Here is a 19,988-nt window from a genome sequence, read left to right on the forward strand (position 1 = left end):
TTCAGTCCTTCGGAATACAAGTCTTGTCATATGAAGGAAGCCGGGTAACTCAGCACCTTCCTTGGCACCGAGAAGAAGAGAGACAGGGGTCTCCCCAGCAAGCTCTGATGTGAGGTATTCCACAGGGCAAATTCCCAGGTATCTGGGGGCAGGGAGGACCCGCCAACAGAGGACCAGGCGGAGACATTCACTGGAGAATTTTCTCTGAACCCCAAGGGGGCACTGCCACAATGTGGCTCCCGCTTTGGCCCCAGAAGCTGAGTGTGAGAGGGACCAACTGGAATAGAGGAGGCTTTGGAAACCTCCTTGAGACTGGATGGCGGATTCTTTCTGGAGACTTGGCACCAGGTGATAGCAGAAGAAGACACGAGAAGGCACAGAGGGGGAAGGGGAAGGGGCAATGCCCCTCTTCAGGGGAGACACGTCAAGAGTCTCAAGCATACTTGGACTTCATCTTCTTTCCCTAGACCCTTCTGATTTGCTTCAGAAGGAGAAGGAATGGCAAAGATTTGTGTACCAAGCTGATGCCAGACACTAGCAGCATCCTCACCTGTTGCTCCAGAAAGCGCTGTGTGCATCCTGGAAGAGGCTTAGCTCTACCACACTCATCTACAACATCCTCTTCACCACCCCACCTCCCAAGCACATCACTCTGCTTTGTCCTCTTCACAACACTGCTCACTCATTGATGATTATCTTGGGCATTTTTTATGAGCTTGTTTACAGTGGGTCTCTCCTACTGAAGTAAGCTCAGGGACAAACACACACATGCATACACACAAAATGTGTCTGTTGGGGTCTCCACTGTATCCCTAAGACTTAGCAGAGCTCTGGGTACACAATAGGCACTCAACCAAATGTGTCACTGATTTGTGTGCAGCTGTGTGTGTCCTACTACCACTGAGTTAGTCCACTAGCACCTGGGGCTGCCTTCAGACTACGGTGCAAGACAGAAGAGACCGCAGGACATGTTTAGGTTTGCACAGCCCCTCACCCCCGCCCCCCGACACACACCGGGAAGAGCCCCATACTTTCTTTCATGCTTTGCTGCTGAAATTTTTAATAATTTTTGAACAAGTGGACCTGCATTTTTCTTTTTTCCTGGGCCCTGCAAATTATATAGCCAGTTTTGCCCTGGGCAGAAATGCCGCAGAGCAGGGAACAGGCAAACACGCGGCTTTGCTGAGGCCATGAGGAAGAGAAGGCTGCCAGTCCATCCGCCTGCCGTCCTGTCCGACACCAGACTGCTATGGAAAGGAGCATGTCTGCCCTTACTGTAGCCAGCCTGGGATTTGAAGTGTCCTGTATGCATGTCTCTTCCTCCACTGACATTGGACCTCCGGGAAATGAAGGTTTGTCTGATTTACCTGTATTCCCCTGGGTTGAGCACAGTGACCAATGACCAGTAGGCATTAATTACGTTTGCTGAATGAGCGACTGAATCCCAGGCAGACAAAGGAAGCAAGTGATTACAGCTCCCTCGTCAGAGATTCCCAGGCACTTTTCTCTTACAGGTTGATATTAATCATACTTTGCCATCTTCCTTATAAACCTCATCGAAGGGATAGCTCATCCACAGGATAGCTGTGAGGATTTGTGGAGGCTACAGAATGTTATTATTATTTTGTAGTTTTTCAAGTATTTGCCACATGCTTGTCTAGGTCAGGCCATCGACTTTATGATAGAGGAATATATGGCAAGGACTCAGATGATGTCTTGGCCCTTACATATGTTTTTCAAGAGAGGAGTGGGAACTTGTGGTAAAATTAGTAAAAAATTACTATTTTTTCAAAAAATTACTAACACAAGGTACAAAGTCATGAGGGCCCCAGAGTTCCCAGGAAAACACTTATGTGGTCTCGAGCCTCTCAAAGCAAGAAAAGGGTATTATAGGCAGCAGAGGTGCAGAGATGGACATTCCAAATTGAGAGCCAGCCAGGGTGTTGAAACCAGCTATGTGTGGTGTTCGACAGAGAACAAGGAGGAGATTGCCTGAGGCATTTGTGAAGAGAAATTTTTGGAGATAAAGCTGGAGTGGGAGGCTGGCCAGGCAATTGCACTTTATCCTGTGGGCAACAGGGGAGTTGCAGACGAGTACCAAAAGGGTACATTGTACGTCCAAACGCTGTTTCCAAAGATCCCTCTGGTGGGGGTAGGCGGGAGAGTTTGCGGGATGGAGAGCTGGAGCCTCTTTTCTCCCAGTGAACAGGATCAGAGCCACAGGGATGGCCAGAAGAGGAGCCGCAGGAGGGAGCAACATCTAAGATGTACAATTGACAGATGGAGTTGGGGAGGAGGCAAAGGAGGGAGGTTTGTTGGAACAGGCTCACAGGGTCTTCCCGGGTGACCAGGGTGGCAGAACAGAATAATGAAGGCAGGAGGAGGAGAAAGAGCTTTTAGTCACAGCCATGATAGCAGCTCCCTGCATTTTGCATTTCACTTTTTAAAGTTCCATTAGAAATAAACATTCTCATTTAGTGTCTAGGTACGTGTGTGTGTGTGTGTGTGTGTGTGCATGTGTGTGGGTGCACACCCCTCTCCCTGGCTGTTTGTACTTCAGGTGTGCTTCTCTTCAACTAGATATTCAAGCTGAATATAAACAAAACTGTTAATACAGCAGCTGTATTTTCATAACTAAACCAAACTACCCATTGATTGGAATAGCAGTGAGCAACCCCCTTGTCAGTTGTGAATTATCAAATTAAATAACCAACAGCAAACCACCATGTGACCTACTATATATGTGATTTAGGGACAAAACCAGAGTTGCTGGTCATAAAGTCTGTGTGTTCATGCCCTAGCATGGCCTAAACTGTAGCACATGCACACATGCTTTTCTTATTAGCTCAAGGAAAAAATACCAGCCCAGACAAATCTTACATGGCTCTTAGCTTGTTAAGTACCTGGGCTAGCAGCAAGACCGAGATGCCAGGGACACTGGGGAAAGCACCTAGAGAAAGAACTATGTACAGGGCTAAGCCAAGTGCAGAAGTGGATGAAGGAGCAAGCAGGGGACAACCAGGCTTCAAAGCAGATAGACTAACAATGGAGGCAGAGGCAGTACAGGGTAGTGACCAGACCTCTGTGCTCCACTGCACACAGGGCACAGTTTGAATTTCAGATCATCCCCTAACTACTGGCTAAATGACTAGGAGCAAGTTCCTTAAAGCCCCTGAACCTCACATTACTCACTTGTCAAATGGAAATTATGATACTTCCCACCTCACGTGGCACCTGTGATGATTCAATGGCAAAGACCAGGTAAAGCAGTTAACACCATGTCTGGCACATGGTCAGTACTCAACAAAGCTTACCTGCCATTCTCAACATTACTATTATTAGCTAATAACTGATAAATGACAGCGCAGGCACACCTGGTATCCTTGAGGTCTTGAGTAACACCAGGAAGTATCTGGCCAAAGAGCAAGACCTCAGCCCTAGACATACACTGCAGAGCAAGGGCTCATGTCCCAAGGCGGTTGAAATGCTGTGGACAAAACAGGATTCTAGACCTCAGGAAACTGGACCACTGTGAGCACTGCAGGCTGGTGGCACCAGGCTATAAGGAAGGAGAGAGGCATGACTGGGGATGGAGATTGCCTGGCACATGGGTGGCATTCAAGACCGTGGAACTGGATGCAGTCACCCAGGGAGAGATAAACAGGCTTAAGCTTGAGTCCTGAGAGGGGTGTCAGAGAAGCCAACACAAGGGAGGGCATTTCTTGTAGGCTGGTGGTTTTAATCATGTGCTAATAAGTCAAGGACTGAATGGTGTCCAGTGGATGACTCAACAAGGAGGTTATTGGTAAGCTTCGGGCAGGGGCTGATCCTCAACACAGAGTTGAGGGGGAGTGTGAGATGGACAGGTAAGAGAAAAGGGCGTATGACTGTAGACAGCTTGCTTGAGAAGTGGCTCGAAAGCAGTGAGAACTGTGACTGTCTCCCACACCAAATACAGGGAGAGAGGCTTAGTGCAGGGGCCGTGTCTGATTCTGCTCTGGGCTAGAGGGTTTTAGAGAAGGAGAGGAAGAGATTTAAGGAGAATTCCCATAATGCTGGCAAATGATGTTGGTTGAGAATGTTGAGATCTGGAAAGTGTCTGCTCTGAAGGGTGAATGTGTGAGGAGGATGTGAAATCAGCAGGTATAGACAACTCCTCAGGAAGCTCAACATGAAGGAAGACACAGTGCAACAGCTAGAGGGAGGCAAATATTTGAAGCATTTTGATTTTTGTGTTTTACAGATGCATGAGACAGAAACATGTTTATAGGCTGAGAGGGAGAAGCCAATTGAAGGGGAGAGGGTGGAAAGCCTTCATGAAGCAGGTGTGTATGGTCAGAGCCCAGTGGGGAGAATTGGCTGCTAGTAGAGGATGAATGCTTCTTCCTCAGAGGAGGGAAGGACAGAAGGAGAGGAGAGGACACAAACAGACTCATTCATTCATTCAGCTAATATATGTTACTATGTGCCAGGTACTAGCCTAGGTGCTAAAGATCATAGTGATGAGAAAAGCAAATTGAAATCCTTGTTCTTGTGAGGCATACATCCCAGAGAAATGAGACAGACCTCAAATAATAAATATAAGGAACAGACAAGTTACTTATATTTATACAGCACATTAGAAGGTAATAAATGGTTTGGAGAAAAATAAGCAGAATCTGATAAATAGGATTCGGAGTGCTATGGGGGGATAATTTTAAATAGGGTGCTCAGGGAGAGCATCACTGAGAAGGTGATGTTTGGGGAAAGAGTGTTCTAGTAAGAATCAAGAAAAAGTGAAAATGATTAACATGTTCCAGGCCCAACAAGAAAGTCAGTGTGGCTGGAATAGAGTGAAGAAAGAGGAAGTAGCAGGAGATGAGGTTAGAGAGAAAACAAGATTGAGCTGGAAAATCATGGAGTGTCATGTAGCCATTGGAAGAAGTTAACTTTTCTTCTGATTGAAAGTGGGAGTCACTGGGAGAGTTATGAGAAGAGGAGTGACACAATTTGAATTACTTTTTTAAAGGACCACTGCCCTTAGAATAAATTGATGATGGTGAAGATAAAAACAGAGGGGCTAATTAAGGGGCAACTGCAGCAATTGCAAAAGAGATGATGCTCACAGTGGAGATAGTGAGAGGTATTCAGACTTTGGCTATATTTTGAAAATGGAGTCAATAAGATTTCCTGCCAAATTATATGAAGTGTGAAAGAAAGAGAGACGTCAAGGATGGCTCCAGAATGGTAGAACTACCAACAGCTGAAATGGGGAAGGCTATGGATAGAACAGGTTTTTGTTTGCTTGCTTGTTTGTTTGTTTGTTTTTTCTGCTGTTTTGTTTTGTGGGAGTTTGGTTTTCCTGGAGTTTTGGTTGGTTTTGTTGGAAGATAGGTCAGAAGTTCAGTTTTCCACATGGTGATTTGAGGCGTCTATTAGACTTCCAAATTCAGGTGTGATCCTGAGTCTGAAATGTGGGTGGGAGAAAAGTGTAGCCTGGATATATACATTTGGGAATCATCAGTATAGAGATGGCACTTAAGGCCTTGAAACTGAATGAGATGAACATGAGAGTGAATGTAGCTGGAGAAGGGGAGTGAGACAACGACTGAGCCCCGAGGTGAAGAGGATAGGAAGAAGAGAAGGAGCCAGGGAAAAAGACTGAGAAATGTGACCAGTGAGGTAGGAAGAGGAAAACATCCTGCAAGTCAAGGAGAGAGCGATCAACTGTCAAATGATGCCGGCAGGTCCAGAGGAGTAAGACTAAGAATTGACCATTGGGGCTAGCAACATATAAGTCATTAGTGCCCTTGAGAAGAAAAATTTCTATGGTGTGTGCGTGTGTGTGTGCGTGTTGGGAAGGGTGGGCAGGAGAGGTAAAAGACTGCTCAAGTGGGTTCACAAAAGACTAGGAATTAGAGATAATGAGCTTAGAAACCTCCTCGGAAGAGTTTTGTTGCAGAAGGCAGCAGCAAAATAGGGCAGTTGTTGAAGAAGGAAGGAGACTCTAGAGAAGGTTACATGGGGAAAATAACAGCATGTGTGTATGCCAAGGGGAATGCCTAAGTGCAGAGTCAACCCTTTATACTACCAGGGAGGGAAGAGGAGTGCCGTGGTGTCACTGAGTCAGCAAGAAGGGATGAGATGTAACCCTTTGGAAGCAGAATTAGAGGAGGTGACTACCCTACCTCCAGACTCTGAGAAACATGGAGTGTGGAGAATGAATCTCTTCACTTGCCTCCCGGAACTGGTACCTAATCACAATGTATTGATTGGGTTAAGGACTGAGTGAATAGTCGAGAGGCCTGCAGGGGAAGCTACATTCTCCAGGCAGAGAGGAACTGTAGTTGGATTTGGACAAAGAGGTAGAAGTAGTATTCAGAGATGAGATGGGAGTAGAGGAGGCATTTTTCTCCTAGAGCAAGGTGCTGGTGGGCCAGTGGGAGGTTTTGAAGATGTGGAGGGGGCACAGGAGTGCTCAGAGGTTCCGTGGAAGTTGAAGAAATGCAGAGTAGTACCACAGAGCACAGTGGAGGGCTGAGGTGGGTCTTGCTGAGGTTTGAGGGAGATGATTAACTGCACCCTCTCCCCTCTCTTGGAAATTCAGAGTAATTAACACAAAAGACATTGGAGTCAGAGAGATATAGAAATGTGGATATTTCCCCCACATCCCCTATAGTTCTCACCTTCGTAAAGCCCTTCCCCCAATGTACAACCCTGCCTCCTTTGTGTATTCTCATTCTTTGTAGGAGGGTAACACTTCCAGCTCCTCCCTCCTCTCTCACAGGCGCTGTTCTGGGTGTTGAGGATGCAGTGACAGGGCAGATTAAGTCTTTGCCTTCATGAAGTTTACATGTTTATGCAGGGAAACGGGCAATCAGCAGACAAGGAAATAAATCTGATAATTTCCAGTATGAAATGCCATGAAGAATGACTACAGGATAATGACTGGGGGGGACTCTCAGTCTGCCCAGGGTGCAGGGAACATCTTGGTCTCCTCTTGGGCTCTCTGGGAAGCTTGGAACCACAGGGTAATCAGCTCTGAAGGCCCTTTTGCCATTTCTAATTCCAATGTGGAATAAAGGGAGCGGGAGGAAGGCAAAATGACAAGGCTATTAATATACGAAAGGCTGCCAAGCCATTATCGTTTATTTCAAGTGGTGGTAAAAGCAGATGACTCATCCTTCAGAGCTGCAGGACTTTGCACCAAACAGTCTGGATAGTTTATTGGCTTGCCTGTTTTTCTGAGCTTGAAGTCAGGGGGACAGGGCTTCTGAGCTTGAATAATCCTGAGGAGCCATATTTCCTTACCCCAACCCTAAGAAAGACTTTCCCAGAAGGTCTCAAGGGAACAAATAGATGTTTCAGCAATGGTTTGGAGCAAGGAAGCTTCCTAGTGAAGATGAAGCCAAGCAGCTACACTGAAGAGTCTTTTTTTTTTTTTTTTTTTGAGACAGAATCTTGCTCTGTCGCCCAGGCTGGAGTGCAGTGGCATGATCTTGGCTCACTGCAACCTCCACCTCCCAGGTTCAAGCAATTCTCCTGCCTCAGCCTCTCAAGTAGCTGGGACTACAGGCACGTGCCACCACGCCTGGCTATTTTTTTGTATTTTTAGTAGAGACGGGGTTTCACTGTGTTAGCCAGGATGGTCTCGATCTCCTGACCTCATGGTCTGCCAGCCTCGGCCCCCAAAGTGCTGGGATTACAGGCGTGAGCCAACGCGCCTGGCCAAGAGTCTTTGTGTTTTTCTTACCCTCCCTTACCAGCCATGCTTGCTTGCCCTGCTGTAGGTTAGGGAGGAAAAGAGGGAATCTCTTTCTGACATTTCCAGTAGTATCACCTTTTCCCTGGCAATCTGGTGAAATGTAGCCTACTAATGAAAGACATTTCTCCTCCCAAAGCTGTGGAAAACCAATTGTTGAGTTCATAATGCTTGCCAATCAGTTAGAACAATTGGGAATGTTGAGATTGGTCAAGTGCCCCAAGAGGCTCCTTGGATGGAAGAGCTGCCATCAAATTTATGGTGTGTAGCAGCCTGTCCTACAAAAGGGATTTGCTCCAACAGATAGGGAAGTGAACTCGTCAGGGAAGTAAGTGTAAAAAGGTCTTTGTAAAGAGCAGGTGTTCTGTCTTTTCTGATGCATCATCAGTGATATCACTGGTTGGGCCTCAGTTCCAGCATTTTTATTGCTGGTGCTCTTGTATGACATAGAAAGGGCTCAGTGGTGAGCTAGATCACTTTGATACTGCCTGTTTCTATGGGCAACTTTGACAGGAACAACAACAGAGAATATTTTTCTCCCTCTAAAAGGGCTGTAAGAGAAATGAGGATTGGAAAGAGACTATAAAAGACTTGATGACATCAGCCTTAACTTTTTCCTGGAATAGAAGTCTTCCTCACAAGTAGGGCATTCAAACTCAGTTTGAGCCAGAGATGAGGAGCTCACTACCTCCACAGGGCAGCATGTGTCACTTTTCAATAAGCTCCACAGCAAAATAGTCGTTTGACATGGTAAGTGAAGAATTTTCTGAGAGAAGGTAGAGGAGTCAATCAGATCATCCCTTACTTTTCAAGTCCAAGTTGGCCAGGACAAAACAGTTAAACTTGAGATTAGAGAGCCTGTCCCTACTACTCTTGTGCTATGTGCACTCAGGCAGCCATAGTTTGAGCCCCCCCACACACACACATAGAGGCATCCACTCTGTGACATTCATTATTTATTTTCACAAGAAAAATAAGTAATTGACACATTGTCCTAATAGTTCTGATGTGATATAGACCAAAGATTAGCCAAGTATATAGAGACATCATACTTATCTCAATGTCCCAAAATCAATGCTAAAGCTCCTGCCATTTCTTCATAGACAAGCTTTTTGGAACTTCACTCAGAGTCTGTTTACACTTAGTTTACAAACAGATCTACCTGTCTTGCAGAAACCTGGTTTTCCAGTCCACAGCAGCTTAACAGCAAAACTAGAAGAGAACAGGGCTTATTCACCTGATAATCCAGACTAGAAATAGTTATTAGTATTGTTGTATTTTATGCAATTAACCATCAAATTTTCAGTATGTTCTTGGCAAAATCATTTTTCTTTTTCTGAACCTCAGTTTCTGTTTTTGTTTGTTTGGTGTGAGAAACTCCCTTGCATACTTAGGCTGTGTTATTGCTTAAGTCACCTATTGTGTTAGATAATTTACAGTACTTTTAGCTGCAAATAATGGAAACCCTTACTCAGACTGACTCAGACAACAAAAACATTTGTAACAGGAAGTCCATTCGTGTGTGGGCTGCTGGGTTGCTTAATTCAGCAGCTCGACATGTTATCGAAGACCATCTCACAGACATCACAATGGAGTTGGCTCTTTTCTTTAGTGGCAGAACTTGAACTAGAACCAGAACTAAATCTAACATCATATGACAGCTAACACGGTTCTGTTAGCTGCCTGTGCTGCCTTAGGACTGTGGGTATTCCCAAGTCAGCAGGTGCTTTCTGTATGAGGCTGTGTTTGGGGAAAAAAAAATCACTGGAAGCAGAAGAAAGCTGTCTCAGGGCACTCTTGATGTCAAATAGGCTTCCCTAACTCTAGGAAGAATCTGATTCCATGATATGGCTCCTTGTATATCAGAATGGAAAAAAGCCAAAGACGTTGGCCAGGACTTGGTCTGTTCAGGATGTTTCTCATCGGGAGAGGTGAGAACAGTGGATACTTTAAGGGATAGAGTGAGAAGTGAAATTGGCATACGTTTTCTCCTTTATGTGTACAAGGGGCCTTTCAAGGATTTAAGGAAAGCAGTTTAGTCAGATTTGTGTTTTGTAAGGTTAACCTGGCTGTGATGGCAAGTCTGGATTTGAGGAAATGGGTGTGTGACCAGAAGTAGCTAGGTCTCTTAAGACTGTGTTGCAATATTCTGGGACAGAAATATTGAGAATTTGACCGAGGTCAGGGCAGAGGGGAAGGAGAAAAAGGGCTGAAAGTCTGTCAGATATTCATCCCAACCTGGTAGTTGTTGGCAGATTGTATGTAAGCTGGGAAAGGAAGGTTCCACTGACGGAGACCATTAGGTTTCAGGTTCCATACCCCGACACTCTGAGTGTCTCTGATGCCCTTCGCTGAAATGGGCTGCACAGAGAAGACAGGAAGCCATGTACTAGAAGATGGGGGTTTTGAAAATTTGGGATATGTTGACTCTGAGTCCAGGTGGAAGTTTCCAGGAGGCGGTTGAATATATCAGGCTGGAGCGTAGGACAGATATTTAGGTTATAGATTGACTTGTTAATATTAGGAATAGTATTGTACAGAACTATGTGATTTACAGAGCAGCTCCATCTTCATGATTTTATTTAGCTCTCACCCAAACTCTATGAGGTAGACATTATCTTTCCCGCTTCCCAGCTGAAATAACTGTGTCTCAGAGAAAGTAGATGACTTGCCTAAGATTACACAGTCAGAAAGTAACAGAGCTGGGGCTAGAATGCAGGTCCCTCAATGCTGAGTGCCACATGCTTCCCCTTGTTCTTCAGATAGCGATGTCAGCCGCAGCAAGATCATGATAGAAGCTGTGGCAATTGCTGAGGTCCCTGGGAAAGCTTATGAAGAGCCAGAAGAGAGCTGGGCAGAGGATGGAGTCCTAGAGCTTTCGTGAAAGTAGACGTAAGTTGCCTGCAGCTGGGCCTGCAGAATTCTGATTGATGGGACAAAGTTATTATTCCACTTGCCTTTGGACCTTGCCTAGTCTCTTGACCCTGGGGATGCTGCAACTTTGCCTTTCCCAGCTCTCCTCCCACACCTACCCCAGCCTTCTCCTCCCTTTGCTCCTGCTGGAGTCACTGGGTTCTGGCTTGCAGTTTGGATCACGGTTCTGTACATTGTGCCTTGTAGTTCTGAACCTTGGCCATGTCCCTAGATTGTTGACTCACTGGATCCACCCTGGGCCTCCCTGGTTTGGTTTTGGACTCTGTCCAGGGCCTAGGCTGCCTGCTGTGTCACAGGGATTCAGCCACGTTTCCTCATCCCCTCTCAGGCCTGTTTTCTTAACAGTAGGTCACTGAAGAATGGCTGCGATTTGCCTGATTGGCAAACAAGACCCAGTGAAAGTTCACAGGGCATCTTCAACAGAAATGAGGGCTTTGCAGACTGGAGAGCTGTTCTCTAGGTGGCCCTTGTGGAGAGGCAGCACAAAAAAGTCTATAAGGCAAACATCAGCCAAATCGGGGAGAGTTGGAGGAAAGAGGGTACCAAGGAAGACAATGCAAGCTCTGGTTTCTGCCTTCAGGGAAACGAGATGCCATTTCTTTGAGTCCTCAGCAGGAAGCAGTGAGCAGGAGAACTGCACTGAGGACAACCATACTTCTTGTATCACATTTTCCAGCCTGGGGAGTGAGGGATCTACACAAGAGTACTGAAAGGAAGTTCACCACTTTTAGCATCAATGCTCTTGAAAAGTATTATTTAAACCATATTATGAGGGAAACTCATCTCCCAGATAAGGCTTATTTTTCTACCCTAGGGAAAGGAAGCACACTAGACATATGTAACCTGTTCCTAATGACTCCTGGTTCTTATTGTAAACTTCACTTCCTGTCCTTGGCCATGACAGCAGTTGTCTTGGTTGCCACTTAGACAAAGTCACTTTATTCCTATGGAAAATGGCCTAGATGGATGTGCTTTTTGTCGTGTCTCTCTTTTTACAGGATTTTTTTTCTCTTTCTTTGCTGTCAATCTGTCAACTGCCACTTCTTATGATCATCACTGAGCTTGCTGCTTGCATGAATCCACTTTTTCTTGCTACTTCTTATTTACTTTGAGATTGGAATTTAAATACCTACGTTTCATAGAATTTTATGTAAACTAAAGTTTGTGGGCTCTGAGTGAAATCCTGAGGGGGCCCTCTCTGAAGAAAGTGCATGTGATATGGAGCTTGGGATTCGTGGTCACGATTTCAATTGCTCTGGAGGCTTTCCCTTTTTTTCTTCCTCTCTCTCTCTCAGTTGTGTTCTCAATAAGTGTGCCTTATTCATTCTTTCAGCAAATATTTTCTGAGCACTTCCGGTATGTCAGGGATTCTTTTGAAGCTTGGGGATACAGAAGCAAGCAAAGCAGGAAGGATCCTTGACCTCCTGAGGCTTTCATTTTGTGGGAGGAAATGCTTTGAAAATAAGTCCATGACACTATATATTTGAAGGTGGAAAACGCTAGGAAGATAGATGAAGTAGAGGAGGGGGTGATATAGTGCTGAGGGTTCAGGTCATTATTTGTATTAGGATGCCATGATTGATAAGGGAATTGGATGGAGAGAATGAGCCATGTGGATATCTGAGGGGAAAAATTCCAGAGAGAGGGAGGAGAAAGACAAGGGCCCCGAGGTGGGTGAGCGCATGCCCACTGTGTCAAAGAAATAGCAATGGGGCAAGTGTGACTAAGCAGAGTGGGCAAAGAGGAGAGTGGTAGGACATAAGGTCAGATAGGTGGCAGGAGCCGGATCCTGAAATGTCTTCAGAGCTGTTGGAAGGACACTAGTTTTCACTCTGAATGAGACGGGAGGACCATTAAAGTGCTTTTCAGCAGAGGAGTAGATTTTTGGGCTGAATTGTGGACCCTCTACAAATTCTTAAGTTGAAGTCCTCACCCCCACTACCTCTGAGTGTGACTGCATTTGGAGATAGGGTGTTTAAAGTGGTAATTAAGGTAAAATGAGGTCATTAGAGTGTGCCCTTATACAATGTGACTGGTGTCCTCATAAAGAAAAAGTGATTAGGACACAGACACACCCAGAAGGAAGACCATGTGAAGACACAGGGAGAAGACACCATCTACAAGTCAAGGAGAGAGGCCTCAGGAGCAGTTAACCCTACCTACACCTTTGTCTGTGATGTCCAGCCTCTAGAACTATGAGACAATGCATTTCTGTTGTTTAAGCCACCCAGTCTGAGGTATTTTGTTATGGCAGCCCTAGCAGACTAATACAAGTGGCATGATCAGACTTAACTTTAAAACAGCATTCTGGCTCCAGTGTAAAGTAAGAACTATCGAGACACAAGGGCAGCCACATAAATTATCTGTGGATATGAATATTGAGGGAGCATAGTGAAAGTTGTTCAAAAGTGTGTGTTGGACTCAGAGTTGAAGGAGCTGATGAACATAGCCTGGAAGAGAACGAAAGGGAGGGTATGCCAGGGAGTGAGTGACGTACAATGGGATTGAGAACCTGTTTAAAGAAATGATGCAAAGGACAGAAAACACCTTGGTCTGACAAGGCCTAGGAATCCTCATTGGGAACACATACCATCAAACTGGCAAGATAAAGAGAGTCTTGTTCATGTGAGGCTGTGTTATGTCCTGGGAAGTGTGAAAGCAGTACACAGGGCAACAATGGAGGTGAACTGAACTAAGAACTATATGCAGATGACTCTTAGAAAGCAGGAAAGATGGAACATAGGATAGTAAAAAAAATGCACGTGCTTGGAGTTAGGTGACTGGAGTACTAACCTCAGGCTTGCCACTCGTGTGGGAGATAATTTGAGCCTTGATATATTTCTTTTTCCATTGGAGCCAAAAATTTACACCTTGCCCGCCTCACAGTACTGTTGGGAAGGCCAAGTATGATAAAGGCTAAATAAATTTTTTTCTAAGTTATATAAAGACCTTTAGGTATAAATGCAAGTGAAAGGTTAAGCCTAGCTTGTAGGTGTGAAGGAAGCAAGAGGAAATTGGTGTGGCCAAAACTGCTAGCTGTGTAGCTGAATCTAGTTTCATTTTCTTCCATAAAAGAAAATTGTAGCTGGGCATATAGCTATCCAGCAAGACCACATTTCCAAGAATCTCCTGCAGTTACGTACTGCCATACGACTATCTTATCAGTAATGGAATGTAAGCAGAAGTAATTATATGTCACTTTCTGGCCTGAATCTTAAGACCACAGTATGTCTCCTCCTTGTACTCTTCTCCCTTCCTACCAGCTGGAATCCTTTTATGGTGACCACCCATACTTAACTATGTAGATGATGCTAATGTTGTAATGGATAGCCAAGCAACAACTTGGAAGGAACATGGTTCCTAAATGACTTCAAAGGGGCTGAGCCACTTGCCAATCAGATTCCTTCACATCAGAACTCTTAAGTGAGAGATAAATATCTGCTTTGTTATCTCAGTCATCCCTTTGGTGAGTTTCTGTTACAACAGTTTGCCTTTACCCTAACTAAAATGGAAATGTATCTTCAAGTAGGGTACTATTGCAACAACATCTCAGCAGGTAGGTTGCAGGGACAACAATATTAATATTATAGGCTTGAAAGCTGGTAACTTTTCATGTCATGGCAAAGCATGAAAAGCATGATAGCATGGCAAAACTGTCAACTAAAATAACTTTGAATGCAGTATGATGCCTACTGAGACTATAACTCTAGAGAAAGTGATTGGAGTCAGTGTCTGTGTTGGCTGTTCCTTGATGCTTTTAGAAAAGCATTAAAAAGAAGTGATCTCAGACAAGAATTTCCCTGACCTGCAGTCTGAGATGGAAGGAAATAGACGCAGTCAAAAGGTGTGGGATCCTTGGGTTTGGGAAAGGCAACTACTTAAGTAATTTTAAGTGGCTACAAAGAAGACCAGCATTCTCAAAGTTACAATAGAACTTTTCAGCCAATCAAAAAAAGACGAGAGAGAGAGAGAGGAGAGAGAGAGAGAGAGAGAGAGAGAGAGAGACTGTTGAAAAAGATTAGACTAAGGGATTGCCTTAATGCCTAAACCCATTGTTTTCAGCTTATTTCAGGGAGCGACTCCTAAAAGGGTGCAGAGCATTATGAACCAAAGAAGTAAAGAAATAAAGCAAGTTTAAGAGCTGTGTCTACAGACTAAGATATAAAACTGACTGGAAGCAAATGTACCAGAAGTCTACCAAATTTCGCGTTAAAAATCGTTACAGAAATTTTCACTTGGGTAAACTGTAGAGAGAATAGCACGGCGAACTCCCAAGTACCCATTTTTTAGCCCTGCTTCAACAATCATCACCTCATGGTAAATTTAAATTCATCCATACCTCCACTTATCCCCTGACCTCTTGCTTCCCTGGGAATACTAACACGTGTTGTTTTTTAAATTAACTTTTTATTGAAGACACACACACACACACACACACACACACACACACAGAGAGATAAAGAAAGGTGGGGGGGAGAGAGAAATGAACATAATCCCTAGAGGTACAGCTTAATAAACATATTCTTGTAATCAGTACTCATCTCAAAAAACTGAACATGATCAGCTCCTCAGAACACCTCTTGGGCTTCCTTCCAGTAATTACACACCCCAAGCAAATAACCGCATTATATTGATTTCTGTCACCATTGAATACTTGTGTTTGTTTTGACTTTTGTATAAATGGAATATATAGTTTGTATTCTTTTGCATCCAGCTGTTACTGCTAACCAGAATGTCCATTGAGGTTCTTCCATGTTGCGGTGTGTATCAATAGTTACTTCTTTTTATTGTTATGTAATATTCCATCATATACTATATTTTAAAAGATCCATTCCACTTTTATTAGGCATTTAGAATGTTTCAAATTTTGGGGGTTATTATGAATAAGCTTGATTTTAAAATTTTTACATATTGGTAAATGAATGTATTTCTTTTAGTTATATTCCAAGAACTAGAATTGCTGGGTCAAAGGGCATGCATATTTTCAGCTTTAATAAGTGTGGCTAAACACTTTTCTGAAATGGATGCACCAATTTACATTCCTGCCAGCAGTATATGAGAGTTTCTTTTGCTCTACATCCTCATGAACACATAGTATAGTGAGGCTTTTTCATTGTAGCCACACTGTCGGGAGTGCAGCGGTATGGAATTGTGGTTATAATTTGCATTTCCCTGATGTTGTTGGGCATCTTTTCTTTTGAGCATTTGAATATTTTTGTTTTGTTTGTTAAGTTCCTTTTGTCCACATTTCCCCTGGGATTTCTACATTTTTGTTATCGATTTTTAAAAGTTCTTTATATATTCTGTATATGAGACTTTGTTGATGATATTTTAAATATCTTCTCCCATTATATGAGATTTTTATAGCCTTTTAAATATATTTTTCCTGTCCCAATGCTATGAAGATGAGCTCCTGTATCGTTTTCTGGGAGCTTTAGCATTTTATCTGTCACACTTAGATGTGTAATCTTATGGAATTTATTTATGTCTCTAGTGTGATATGGGGGTCAATTCATTTTTTCCCAAATAGATATTGAATTAATCCACCATTGCTGTGGCATTTTTTGTTATAAACCAAATGACAATGTTTATATGCATTTTCCTGGTCTATGTTATTACGTTGGTCTTAATTATTATAGCTTTGTCATAGGTCCTGATGTCTGGTAGTGTTATCCCTCTGACTTCGTTCTTCCAGATTGCCTTGGCTATTCTTGGACCTCCGCATTTTCATATAAACATTAGAATCATTTTGTTAATTTCTATATACACATATACACACACAAACATACTCAAGCCTGCTGGAAATTTGAGAATTGTGTTGAATCTATAAATCAATTTTGGGAGAGTTGGCTTCATTAGAATATTGAGTTTTCCAATCCATGAACATATTTACACAATTTCAGAGAAACTTATGGCTAAAGAAATCAAAACTACCCAGTTTCCATCAACTGACAAATGCACAAACTGTGACATATCTATGCAGTGGAATATTACTCAACCATAAAGAGCATTGAAGTACTGATTCCTGCCACAACATGTATGAACCTTGAAAATAATATGTTAAGTGAAAGAAGACAGTCACAAAAGGTCACGTATTATATGATTTCATTTACATGAAGTGTCCAGAATAGGCCAAATTGTAGAGATGGAAAGCAGATAGTGGTTGCCTAGGACTGAAGGAGATAAAGGGAGTGGTGGTAAGTGATAGCTAAAGGGTATGGAGTATTTTTGGGGGTAATAAAATGTTATAAAATGGACTCATTTTATAACACAACTCCATGAATACATTAAAGAATATTATAAACTTTAAGTGGTGAATGTGTGGTATATAAATTATATCTCATTAGAACTGTTTTACACACACACACACACCCCTGGTCTGCCAAATTTCTTGATTGTTTAAGCCCTAAATCAGCCCCTATAAAAAATATATTCTCCAATATTGTATCACTTGGAGATTTTGGAGAATGGGTGTCTGCAGTAATTTGATGAGGCTGTGGGTTGTTTCCCTTGTGAGCACTGTTGTGTGTGTGTGTGTCTGTGCAAATAAGGTTGCACACAAATATTGAGGTGGACAGGTAGGTGGATTGTAACGAATATTGCTAATTGCCCACCAAAACCCACTTGGCATTTATTGCAATATAATATAATTGTTAGAGAACACATGGCTGCTCATGGTGACTACATTTTCCAACACTCTCTGCAGTTAGGTATGAATGTATGACTAGATTCTTGCCAGTAAATTAGAAGTAGAAGTGATGTGGGCTCATTCTAAGCCAGGGCCCTAAAAGAGTGGATGTTCTCTTCTCCATTCTTGCTGGCTGAAATCCTTTGGTGGTAGCCACTGGGTTTGAAATATGTAAAAGATGACATGTCTTAAGGGATAGAAGGAATGGGAGAGCAATGACTTGGAAGGGAAGAAACTGAGTCCCAGAATGACCTTGTTATGCAGCATTGGATCATTCACAGGGAGAATGTTACATGAAAGAGAGATACAAATATCTATTCTTTATATGTAAACATACGTGTATATTCACACCTTAATCTGCTCTATTACTGGTTATGTTTTTAGTAGCTTATGTTTACCATAACTAATACAATAAAAAGGACTTCATTTTTGTGCTCCCTCTTCAACTGAAAATCTGGAATTTGGAAGCTGACAGTTAACCAAGCCCAAAGAAGAATCCACCAATCACATCAGGATTTATGATCATCACCTTGTTACCTGGCCTCACTCAGAAGAAAGTGCCTACATGTGGCACTTCCTGTCATGCCAATAATTAGCAGTTGGCCTTCAGGAGAAATCACTCATATAGGAGGGCCCCAGGGATGGAGAACAATACCAGGCAGAAAGGACTGAGGTCTGGCTCTGAAATTATGGCACAAGCTGAAAACCTCAAAAGTGTTTTCTAGACTTCTGGCTCTCTAGAGTCCCACTAGGTTGCTAAAAATTTTGTATCCTCTGCAACAGGGGTGTCCAATCTTTTGGCTTCCCTGGATCACATTGGAAGAAGAAAAATTGTCTTGGGCCATGCATAAAATACACTAACACTAACGATAGATGATGAGCTAAAAAAAATCACTAAAAATCTCATAACGTTTTAAGAAAGTTTACAAATTTGTGTTGGGCTGCATTCCAAGCTATCCTGGGCCACACACAGCCCATGGGCCATGGGTTAGACAAGCTTGCTCTACATTCTATGTCCAGGTTGGCTCAGACTTTGAAGTAAGGAAAGCTTACTCACTCACTCATATGGAAAGAACTCTTTGGTAGCAGGAAGGCCCAGGGGTAAAATTATCTCCAAATTTTTCAGGCTGCTTTCTAATTTCAAATAAAATCATGCTTTATTTGAAGAACTTTTAGGGAGTGAGAAAAGAAACCAAACAAATACCCAGTGAGCTTTTTTAGGGAATAGTGAGGTCAAGTTATAAGGGTTATTTGATATTTTTAGAAAGTGGACTCTGAAGGTTGGACCAGACTTGCTCCTGAGTCAGTAGCTCACTGACTCAGGGAGGGAATTCCAGAATTCTACTGCTGACAGAAAGGGCTCAAAATCCAAAACTGTTGATGTTACAACATAGACAGTAATTCTCAGAGAGGGCAAGGAACTTGCCTAGGGTCACCCAGCATGTCAATGGTGGAGTTGGGATAAGAATTAATGTTGACTACGTTCTTGTCTAATTATTGCCCTAGCCCAGACAAAACAGAAAATCTAATTTTCTGGAAATTACTAGTTATGTCTATGTATTTTGCACAAATTTTTTTTTCTACCTAATTATTGCTGTCTGGGAAGCTTGAAAGGATTGCTAAGCAAAGACCATGGAACTACCTCTAACCAATAGGGCCTGCGCTAAGGAGGTGCACATGAGAATTATTTTGGCTCCATTCCACTAACCTTATGAGTCAAAATTGCTGGTCATCCTCCTTCTACAAAAGCACCATGGAAGCACTGTACCTAGTGCTTCTCACCATCTCTGTCCCCTCCTGCTCCCCCAGCCTTATGGGCATTGAACCTGTATATGTGGGAGGTCTGAGTCGACACTGTATTTGAAGGACAGAGAACATTTCTTTGTTTTTCTGTCTCTAACTCCCCTCCCACCCAGCAGGAACTCAGCAAAGCCCAAAGGCTGGAATCGCTTAACAACTGTGACATTCTAATGGGATACATGACCAAGATCATGCAGGTGACTCGCAATGTCTGGTGAGCAGTTCCAAATAGTTTTAACTAGAGCTGTGACCTGGTAAACAGATTAGATAGCAATCAGTCGAACTATTTCTTTATGATTAATAATGCAGCTTGCATATCCTCAGCTATAGGCTAGATGATGTGAGTGACAGTTCAAGATGGCTTTGTGGAGGTGGGGCCCACTCCACTCCTCCAGACATAAGTGTTCTTTTTAATGAGTAAGACCATCCGCAGAGCTAAGTATTGGAAAGAAATAAGCTTAAAGGCTAGGGAAATTCCATGTGTGGGCAGACATATGAAGCAGTGCTTGAACTTCCATAGTCATCAGAACCACCTGAGGAACTTGTTATAAGGCTGATTCCTGGGCCCTGCCCTTGATGTTTTGATACAATAGGCTTGGGCAAGGAGATTCTGTTGCTGATAGCTCAAGAAAAAACTGCATGTTGATTATTGGTCTCAATTACACCAGAGACTCACCTGACCCAGAGTCAAGTGAGCTGGAAGGTTCTTCTTTCCATCTTCAAATGTACCCAGTTACTCCAGTTGGCCAGCTAGTCCCTGGTCAGCATGCCACCTGAAATAACCTGACAACAATAGCCTCTGATACCTGTACTAACCTTTGAAGT

The sequence above is a fragment of the Pan troglodytes genome, chromosome X (genome assembly GCF_028858775.2).
Source record: "Pan troglodytes isolate AG18354 chromosome X, NHGRI_mPanTro3-v2.0_pri, whole genome shotgun sequence".
In the NCBI taxonomy this organism is placed as follows: domain Eukaryota; kingdom Metazoa; phylum Chordata; class Mammalia; order Primates; family Hominidae; genus Pan; species Pan troglodytes.